Source organism: Pteronotus mesoamericanus, unplaced genomic scaffold (genome assembly GCF_021234165.1).
Source record: "Pteronotus mesoamericanus isolate MK-2021 breed Mesoamerican mustached bat unplaced genomic scaffold, CSHL_Meso_final contig_173, whole genome shotgun sequence".
Lineage (NCBI taxonomy): Eukaryota > Metazoa > Chordata > Mammalia > Chiroptera > Mormoopidae > Pteronotus > Pteronotus mesoamericanus.
This window is the reverse complement of record NW_026555072.1, coordinates 4,041,610-4,052,015: the sequence shown is the minus strand read 5'-3', so window position 1 is coordinate 4,052,015 and position 10,406 is coordinate 4,041,610. Positions and strand designations below refer to the sequence as shown.

Genomic DNA, 10,406 nt, shown 5'->3' with positions numbered 1-10,406 from the left:
TATATAGTGTTCTCCCAAGTTAGCACTTTCAAGAACAGCAAAAAGATTGGGATTTTACATTTTTGTAAGGTAATATATTAGCTTAGCATAGGTTCATGGATGCTTACTGAGGATATGAGACTCATAGGTCAGAGACAAAGGACAGTTTCTTCCTCATAGTAATAGCAGTAACCAGAATACCAACTTTTGAACTGGTTCCCTAAGTCTCATTTCTCACAGAGCAACACCAAGAGGACCAGATACATGTTTGGGTTACCTTATAGGAAAGGGATTTTGAGCTTAGAGAACTTGATCTTTTATTTTTTGTTTTTTTATTTATTGAGAGAGAGAGAGAGAGAGAGAGATTTGTTGTTCCCCTTATTTATGCATTCATTGGTTGATTCTTGCATGTGCCCCAACTGGGGATCCAACTTGCAACCTTGGCATGGGACAATGTTTTAACCAACTGAGCTACCCAGCCAGGGAGGGGACTTGATGTTTTATAATGATCAGTAAACATGATTGACCTTTGCTCTAGAGGGAGAAATTAACTTTTTTATTATGAGATAATAAACAAACCTGCCCTTTGCTCTGAAGGGAAACATTATATCTAAATCTAAGGCTGTTTGCTATACAAAGATCTTTGAAAAGTTAGTCTGGAACAAAGGCAGTCAGTGTCCCAGCGTATAATATGTGCACAAAAGAGCTATGGAGAACATGTACTCAGCATCATTTGTCCTGTCAACCTTGCCTTCACTTTAGAACGAGTTCTCATTTGTCCAAGAAGGGAACATAATGTATGAGGTATACTAAATTTCATGTGTTCATTTAATAACTATTTATTCCACACTAATAAAAGATGTGCTGGGTCCTGGAAATACGAACTTGAAAAAGACCAGCTCTTTTCTTTCAAGGCACTGTGAGTCAGGCAAGTAAATTACCAATTACAGTGCAGTGTAACAATGCCATCTGTGTGCTAAGGAGAAGTAGTTAGCCTGAGAATGTGGGGGAGAGAGGGATGGCTTCCAGGAAGAGGGCTCACTAATGCAGGAACCGGAAAGAGGAGTAAGAGTAAGGAGGAATGAGAAGTGGGGAAGACCAGCCCAGGATGTCAGGCAGAAAGAGGGGGAGTGATAAAAATAATCAAGGAAAAAAAGGTAAGATCATAAATTAGTGAACCATGATCAGAAATTTGGACATACTGAAGGGCAATATGGGAAGAATCCCAGAGACAGAGAGGCTGGTTAAGAGGCTTTGGCAAGAGTCTAGACATGGAATGGTTCTGGCTTAAAATAAGAAAGTGATCATGGAAATCAAATACACAGCCGAGTGGATTGATTAGACTTGGTGGTGAACTGAATGAGGCAGTGAAGAGACAGAGAGGAATCTATGATTGTGCCCAGTTTTTGGCTTGGACAGATGGGTGATTAGTGATGACATTAACTGAGATAAGAAACAGAGGAGGAGGAACAAGTTCCGTGTGAATATGAAGAGTTCAAATTTGGACACTCTGAGTTCAAGGTGCCCATATTCCAGGCAGGGATATTCAGTAGGTAGATAGACATCTATGCCATATAAATCTAAAATATTATTTTTAATTGCTAGTATTACATTAATGCTTTTTATAGCATTATAATTAAAAATTATAATTTTAATTATAATGCTATAATTATAATTATAGCATTAATTTTATAATTAAAAATTAATTAACATATTAAATTATATGCAAATCAATAATCATCAAACAAATATTATATATTAGGAAGCATATTTTTCTCCATTTGTAAGTAATGGAGAAAAGCCCAGCTAAAAGTAGTGTGGGCATGCATTAAGCAGGCAATTCACAGACCTGAATAAAAACCCAGGGTACTTAGTGTGCTCTCATCATACTCAAATAAATCTTTTAAGGAAAAGAAATAGCACTTCATTTTAAGTCAAAGTGTTATTTTCACTGTAATTGCAAATGATATATTGCTAATGCACAATTTGACAATTTGTGATTTTAAAAAACTCCAGTAGTTCACAATATCTCAATTCATGGTAACTAGAGTCTGTGTGTGTGTGTGTGTGTGTGTGTGTGTGTGTGTGTGCATGCAGTGCACTTTTTCAAAGCTTGCATTTACCATCCAAAAGCCATGATGAAATAACTAATTTTGCCTGTGATATTGTCATTACATTATTGCCAAAATGAAATAAAATTCCAAATTGTTAATGAACTGGGTAAATTTTAATTTCTGTGGTGACCTTGTAAAAATTAAACATTCCCTATTAAATATTGTATATATATTTAATGATTTAAACCAATGAAGTGTTTTCTATTAAATCCTATAGTATATACTTCTCATAGTCAGTGAAAATAGAAATGAATAAGACCAGGCATAATAAGACATTAATTTTTCCTTCATCTATTCCTAATGCTTCCAATCTGTTAAATCATATTTGCCTTTTTCTGGGCCATGCTATGGTTCATATTTCCCACAAACGCATCAGGGAAGCATTAACCAGTAGTGAACTTCTTTCTACTTAACCACTGTTCTGTCCTGTCTTAGTTACAGCAATGTAATTACTGGGGAAACAAACACTATTATCTTGTTGAAATAGCAACACAAATAATTCAAATTTGTCAAATGCAAGTTGTAGTTAAGTCAGACAACCACTGTCTCAGACTTTTGCTTTTTATTTACATGGTTTTATTTTCTCTAAATTTCAGCTGAAGTAGGATATGTCTGCATTATTTCCACTACAAGGCTTTTTTGAAGCACCACTACACGAATATTTTGAAATATGGAAATATTTGTTTCCATGTTGACATTATAGATGGAAGATTCTTCTCCTGAAGAATGTATTTCAGACAACTGTTTACCTATCATTTATATTTCTTTAAATTTTTTTCTTCTCCATTTTCCCTGAAAACATAAAAAAGTTGACTGGTTCCTAGTAAATTAATGTGTGGTCATTGGAATGCAGTATAATTGAAGAAAGGGGGAGGGAAATGGTCAATTTTCCTACGCATGTTACTGGATAATCAAGGATCATTGGTTGAAACTGGTTTTCATTTCAGAACCAACCAACCATTACATTCTTTGACTTTTCTATGTCTCTGCACTGAAGTTGAATGATTCTATAAAGGTGAGCATTTGGATACCTGGTCTGTTGTTTTAATTGAAGCCAGCAAAATTCTGGGGATCATTCCATACAGAGCCTGTCAGGGTCAGGGTAAAGCTTCCACATCAAAACTGTTGTTGTCCCTTTTATGCATGCGGAAATTGGCTCTTGGCAAGGCCCCGGGAGTCCAGACACTTAGCTGTCATTATTCTTCTGGTTTCATTTGAGAGCAGCTTAAGTCCGGGGTGCCCCAGAATCTACATGGCTTGAATTAAATAAGCAGGGGTTAGTAGCAGAGATTCCAAGAACACATCATAAAAACAAAAGAAAATGGGGAACAGTAGAGCAGGATTTAGAGGTAACATCATCATTCAGTCTTGAGGCTCAATGCAGAATGCTAAAGTGTACTTCTGGGGTGGCTGAGTGGAGGGGGCAAGGGAGAAAAGGTTGGGACAACTGTAATAGAATAAACGATTAAAAAGTGTACTTGTAAGAAAGATTAAGTCATATGCAATTTAAGGTATTTTCTTCTTCCTGGCAGGATAATATATGCATGTGGAGTGGGGGAGGAGATTAGCAACCTCGTAATTTCTTCCTTTCTTTACTTATCCATTGCCGAGGATCCCCTATTACTGTGGGACCTTCATCTCCAGAAGGGGCGCTGCTCATTCACTTTGTTTCTGTTTCCTGGCACCAGTAGGGTCTAGCAGAGACCCTCTGCTCCATCCCAGGTGACCTGTACAGAAGGTAAGTGTTGTGGGAATTCAAAAGATAATGATTGCTGAGCAGAACTAGGTTGATCTTGAAAAGCTGGACACTTGGAAGCTAATACTAGATGGACTCTAAAGTCAGATTCCCTAGGTTTGAATCTCAACTTTGTCACTCTGTTAACCATGACATGTAGAGCAAATTATTGGCTTCTTTATACCTCAGTTTCTTCATCTGTAAATTGGGGCTGATAGGAATACCTATCAAATAGCATTACAATGGATATTAAATGGGTTCATATTAATAAAGCATTTAGTGCCTGACACAAGTGCTATCCTAATGTTAATTAAATAATAAATTCCCTTAAATGCAACTCTGTTAAGTTTCCAGGATGAAACTCCTTTTTAAAAAGATTTTATGTATTTATGTATTTATTTATTTTTAGAGAGAGATGAAGGGAGGAGGAAACATGATGTGAGAGAGAAACACCTTGAACACCCCCAACTGGAGACCTGGCCCACAACCCAGGCATGTGCCACAACTAGGAATTGAACCAGCAACCTTTTGGTTCACAGGCTGGTGCTCAGTTCCCTGAGCCACACCAGCCAGGGCCCAGAATGGAACTCCTGACAGGTGATATAGTTTTACACAGAATGGACACATTCTTATGCTAGTTTCAAGTCTCACATCAGCAAATGTAATCATTTTATGGTGTTAGAAGAATGTGAAGAAGCCCCCAGAGAAGGTGGCACAAAGTTGTAACCAGAAAAGTAAAATCATAATACAGGTAAATAAGTGAGGCTACTATATATTCCAATATCTGCATTGACTGTCATGGTAGCCAATAGCCACATGTGGCTACCTAAATTTAAATTAATTAAAATAAAATAAAATAAAAATTTAGTTCCTTAATTGCACTAGTCACCTTTCAACTGGTTAATAACCACACATGGCTAATGACTATCACATTGGATAGCACAGATCTAGAACATTTCAATCATTACAGAAAGTTTTCAATTAGCAATAATTGTGCCTCAGATAAACCTCATTGGCTATGATACTTCCACTGTGCAAAGCTTCATTACTGAAAGTTTTATTGGACAGTACTGATTTAGATTTTTAAAGATAGAACCATTTAATGTAATTCAACTTTTATTTCAACAGGCAATTTCTAAATGTGTGATTTTTCAGACTTTCTACATAAAGAGGCTCACAAATTAAAAACATTTGTTTGTAAGGTACACATTTTGATTTTGAGTCATGAAACTCAAAGCACCAGGGGAATCTAAAGTCCTGCCCACAAAGTGAGCACATGACATCAGCCACTCCTTCCAAGCTGATAAGAAGGTATGCAGTGATTGTTTTTTAAGGGTGACTGTCTGGGTGATCGCTAGAGATGTCTCTGGGAAAGTTAATGTATATTTGGCTGTATCTCTCTGGGCAGTGAACAAAGAACTTTCCTGTTCAGGGAAAAGAGGCAGAAGTGGAGGTATCACTCAACTTTCCTTCAATATTTGTCTAGCTCTTAATTGTTACAATTGAAGTAGATATAATTAAGAAATGTAAATGGGAATGAAATATCAGCTGGACAATTTGTGATGAGTTGATTTTGCTTTGCCAGCAATTTCCTGGTTATCTGCAGACACTATATTTACCAGCCTCTTTTTAATGGATTTTGTGTAGACTTAGATACTTCTAAGCTATCTATTTGGTTGACTTCATAAGGTTCAGGACTAAAAAAAAAATTCTCCAGGAGTTGTTAACAGAAAGTTACCTGGATTGGGCTGATCTCATTTTACTACTATAGCCATGATTTTGTTGCTTATGCTTGGAAAAAATCCAATGAACAGCCCTTTGCACCCATTGCATTTACCTTAGAAAGATGGATTTTTGTCTAGAACAAATTACAGTATAAAGGCAGTGGCAACAGGGAGGCCACATTCTATCATAGTGCTTAGAATTCTATCACTATTGATTAAATATTTGAGCTATATAATACCTTATATTTGCATAGAGTGTATGTATTGCCCAGCACTTTTACTCACATCATTTCACTTAATCCTCACAATAATCTTATGATTAAGAAAATTATCTACATTTTTACAGATGAGGAAACAGAGGTTGGCAAGGGAGAGAATTTAAGTCAGTAGTTTAAAGTCACTGATGAAGGTAGCAGATCTTAGACCTGAACTCTTTAATTCCAAGGCCAGTTCTTTTTCTAATACCCAAAAGTCATCTTCTGGCTTCATTCTTAGTATCTATTTTTTTAATCCAAAATGTGTTTATTGGGATGGTTCCCCACTCACCTTCATTCAGGTGGTTTAGTGCTGCTTCCTTTTGAAGGAACATCTGTCAGCTTTGCTGTTTCCTCCTGTAGGTTGACTGAGGACAGTGGGGCAGCCACACACAAAACTACCATTTGTTTATGGTTGATAATGGTGGTGATTTTAAAGCATGCTGGGCATTTTACATCCATGGAATAGGAATTTATGGCTCTGCACCAGGCGCTTCTTCTTGTGTTCCCTCTTCTCTTCTGGAAAGAGATAGAGATCCTTAGCGAGAAGCATGTTGCCTAGGGAGGTCATCATGGCTGGGAAGCCTTAGTGTCAATTTTTTAAATTGCAAACATCCTTAAAAGGACTAAAATATCTAACTTTTATAAGCCATTCATACCTTAGTATAAATTAGAAAATCACCTTGAGTTTCTCAATGATCAGAGGTTTAGAAACAAAAAAATCTAAGGGTGGGATTTTAAAGGCCACTTTTGCCAATGCAGAACCCTCAATGAATGGGTGTGTTATTGATGGGCTAAGAGTCCTTTGAAGCTTGAGGGAAGGGTCTAAGTACAATGCTGCCTGTGACCATAGGCTTCAGGGAATCAGAGTAGCAGGACAAGGTTGGGACACCCACAGAGTGGGAGGGGAAGGCAAAAGGAAAAGGAAAGATGAGGGTTTGCCCACTAGGCAACTTTTCTTTGCTTCAGCTCATAGTTGCTGAAATATTTTGTGGGGTGTCATGATTTTAAATATTGAGGGGCTAGTGTTGTGGGCTGTGAACAGAGCTTTCCCAGGCAATGGAGCTTATTGATTTTTTCTCATTTCTTCACATTTTATTTTCTCCTGTTGCCCAGGGCTTTGTACTTGAGCTTTCTATCACTTAAGAAGACAACCTGACCTAGTCACACAGCTATACCAGTCAAAGGTAAACTGAATTCTCAGACATGCAAAAATGCTAAGTACTTAAATGGGCCTGAGTGAAATTATAAGGAACATTCCCTGGCATTTCCCCAGACATTACTAGATCTGCTCTAGTCTAGAACATTAAGCAACCCAGTTCAGCTGTGCATTCCTCTTAAGACAAAGCCTGTGTCTATAAAAGGTCTGTACTAATGAATGGGGGGAGGACAAACTCACGGTGTGCAGAAACCAATAAAGCACTTTGAGTCTGGCAAAACCCCAGCTCATCATGGTTCCGCAGATGTTAGTTTTAGTAAAAACAAATTCAGATGCATTTGCTCAAAGAACAGCAATGGAGGATCACTGTATTCTGTGTTTCCTTTTATGTGTTCAATATGTTGGTTGTGGAGCCCTCATCTTCCTCCAGCCAGCTCTTCTCACAGCTGTGCTCCTCTCTGTCCTCCTGTTGTCACTCCCTGTCTGTGCCTTACTTCATCTTGCCCTTCCTCCCTTCCCTTGCCCTCTCTTTGCCTTTTCTACCTGAAGGGCTATTAGTCTAACAAAAGCTTTCAGGAGAAAAGGCAGTGAATGTTGTTTTTGCAAAGGCAAAACCAGTATGCACTGTGAGCAGGACAGTGGAGCTAGAGGGACACAGGAGATCTGGGTCTAGACTCAGTTCTGTCCCCAGCTGTCAGGGAGACTTGGGATCAGTTACTTTCCTTAGGGCCTGAGGTTTCCTTGTGTGTAAAACAAGGTTCTCTATTTGAAATTCTGTATTTGTAGAAACTCAGGTATATTACCTATAATCAAGAAATGAGGCTGAGAGTTAAAGGCATAGTTGTCCTAAAAATCATCTTTATATAAAGCCTGAAAATAAAAGAATACGATTTTTAAAAAAGATTTTATTTATTTACTTTTAGACAGGGAGGAAGGGAGGGAGAAAGAGCATGAGAGAAACATCAATGTATGGTTGCCTCTGGCATGTCCCCTACTGGGTACCTGGCTCTCAACCCAGGCATGTGCCCTGACTAGGAATTGAACCAGCAACCCTTTTGTTTGCACACCAGTGCTCAATCCACTGAGCCACACCAGCCAGGGAAAAGACTACAATTTTTAAAATGATAAATCTATTTTTTCATTTAAAACAATGAAAGCAACACACATACACACGTTCTAAAAATCAGAATTCCCTAAAATCTCCTTGATCAGAATGAGATTATTCTTAAGAGAGTTATCAGGTAATTCTTCCTCCTGAAGGCACCATGCCCAGAGAGGGTGTTAGCATCCAAAAGTAACAGGTAAAAGCTTGAATTGCCTAAATATTGAACACATTCTATGCAATAAAAAATTACAAACAAAGGTAAAGATTAATGTGTCATGTTTATCTTGTGTCTAATCAACCTGGTGAAGTGGAACAAACTTGGGACATGAAATGAGAACAGCAGAGTGCTAGTCCTGACTCAACATTTTATTGGCTATATTAGTCAAAGTCAATTTGGCTGCTCTCCATTTACTTCCTCCTCCCCCAACACACACACCAAGCACACATGCACACACACACATACACCTTTCCTCATTTCCTTGCCTTGACTGTACCCCTAGGGACTGACTTCGATGGACCACATCATCCTCACCCCTTGACTTTTAGTTGGGTTTGGTGAGTGAGACACCAGCAGGAGGTAGGAGGGTAGGAGGACAGAAAGGTATTTATTTTTCTCCCTCTTAGGATGTGAATTTGGCAGCTCCTAAGTTCCTCTAGTAATAACCACAGCTCATTTCAGGTTTCTCTTTCAAGGCTGTTGCTCTTACCTGGTTCTGGTAATACAACATTCTCACACTGCCCTTGCTAGTCCACGGAAGGTGAGTCCTTAACAGTTCCCCACCATGCATGCCCTGTCACTTCTCTTCAACCTGCCCACATCAGTGTAAACAGCCTCTTCATTCAACTCCCTTCAGTTCCCCTGTTGAGTGCACCATCTGTTGCCTGCCAGACCTGCCTGATACAGAGTCTAGCCAGTAAACAGAACTTTCTTGAGTGTTTAACACAGAGCACTTTAATGCAGGGAGCCAGTTACTCAGGTAAAGGAATTGCTGAGAAGCCAAACAAGCCACTTAGCAACTCAGATTAGCGACAGCAGGAAAACACAAAAACAGTGAGCAGGCTATGACTCAGGCACTGAGGAACCAGAGTCAACCAGCCTGAGCTGGCACCAGGATGGGCCTGCTCAGCAAGGGAAAAGATAGGACCCCTGTAGTAGAAGCTGACGCAAAAAGAGTGGCCTAGTTGCTTCCTCTCTCCACCCAGTCTCCCACACATTTCTTCTATTGGCTGGACCCAGTTGATGTGAGAGCCTCCTCAGGAGGTTGGCCTGCAGGGGTCAAGCTCTTGCCATACTAAGCAGAACAGGTGAAGGACAAGGACACTAGACTGATAACAAATAGGTCCAGAACTAGTACAATGGCTGTGACACCTTGGACCAGTTCCTAAACCACTCTGAACTTTCATGTTCTTAGGTTCAAACAGAGGATGGTAAATGCTTTATCTGCCTCATGGGGATCCTCTGAACCAAACCTAATAGAGTATGCCAGAATGTTTGGTAAATGACAGTAACGAGAGGGAAGGAGGGAAGCAGGTAAGGGGGAAAAGAAGGGTAAGGGTCAAATCAAGGAACATGTATAAAGGACCCATGGACAAAGCCAAAATGGGGATGGATTAAGGGTGGGAGGAGGAGGTGGTTGGGGCAGGGGAAAGTGGTGGTGGGAAAATGGAGACAAATGTATTTAAACAATTAAAAAAATCAATAATTTTTTTTAAAAAGAATGTTTGGTAAACTCTAAGGAGCTATATAACATAAGGTATCTGCCTGAGTGCTCTGGAGTTTATGGGCCTGTCAGTTTCTAATCCTATTACTTTTGTTCTCAGGTGACTGCTTTTAGTGTAATACCTCAACCAAAGAAATGCCTTCGCCAGATCAATTCTTGTAAACTGCCTAGGAGCCTGTTTTGCAAGGAAAGGCAATTAAAGCTCAGGCTTGGGAAATGCAATCATTTGTTTGTGACTCGAGTCTACTGGCTACCAAAATCAGGGGGTACTCAGGGGGGCTCAGATCCTGTTTTCAACAGCCAGGTTGTGTTCTTGAGCATGTGTGCCCAGCCCAGTGTGGACATGGAGAAAGTGTGCCCCCTTAGCAGTCCCCGCAGCAGGCAGTGTTTATGGAGGGACAGCAGAGAGCCAGATGGAAAACAGACACATCTCTGTACAGGATTAACTTTCCTGTCCCCTGGGCTCCCATGAAGCCAGAAGCCAAGCTGGGGAGTCAGCTGCCTGCACAGAATTGCTGCTCCACCAGCAGGATTTGTTCAGCACTTCTTTATGAGGATAGTGGACATTGTCTCAGTACCTGCCTAATCCTTCCTTCTTCTGCCATTCATTTCTCC

At 39.6% G+C, this 10,406-nt stretch overlaps 2 pseudogenes; both read right to left on the bottom strand.

The window, feature by feature from the left end:
• Nucleotides 1-4,720: 4,720 nt before the first annotated feature.
• Nucleotides 4,721-4,870, bottom strand: LOC129065298 (uncharacterized; annotated as a pseudogene).
• A 1,243-nt stretch (nt 4,871-6,113) lies between these two features.
• LOC129065143 (40S ribosomal protein S27-like) lies at nt 6,114-6,359 on the bottom strand (annotated as a pseudogene).
• Between the last annotated feature and the right edge of the window lie 4,047 nt (nt 6,360-10,406).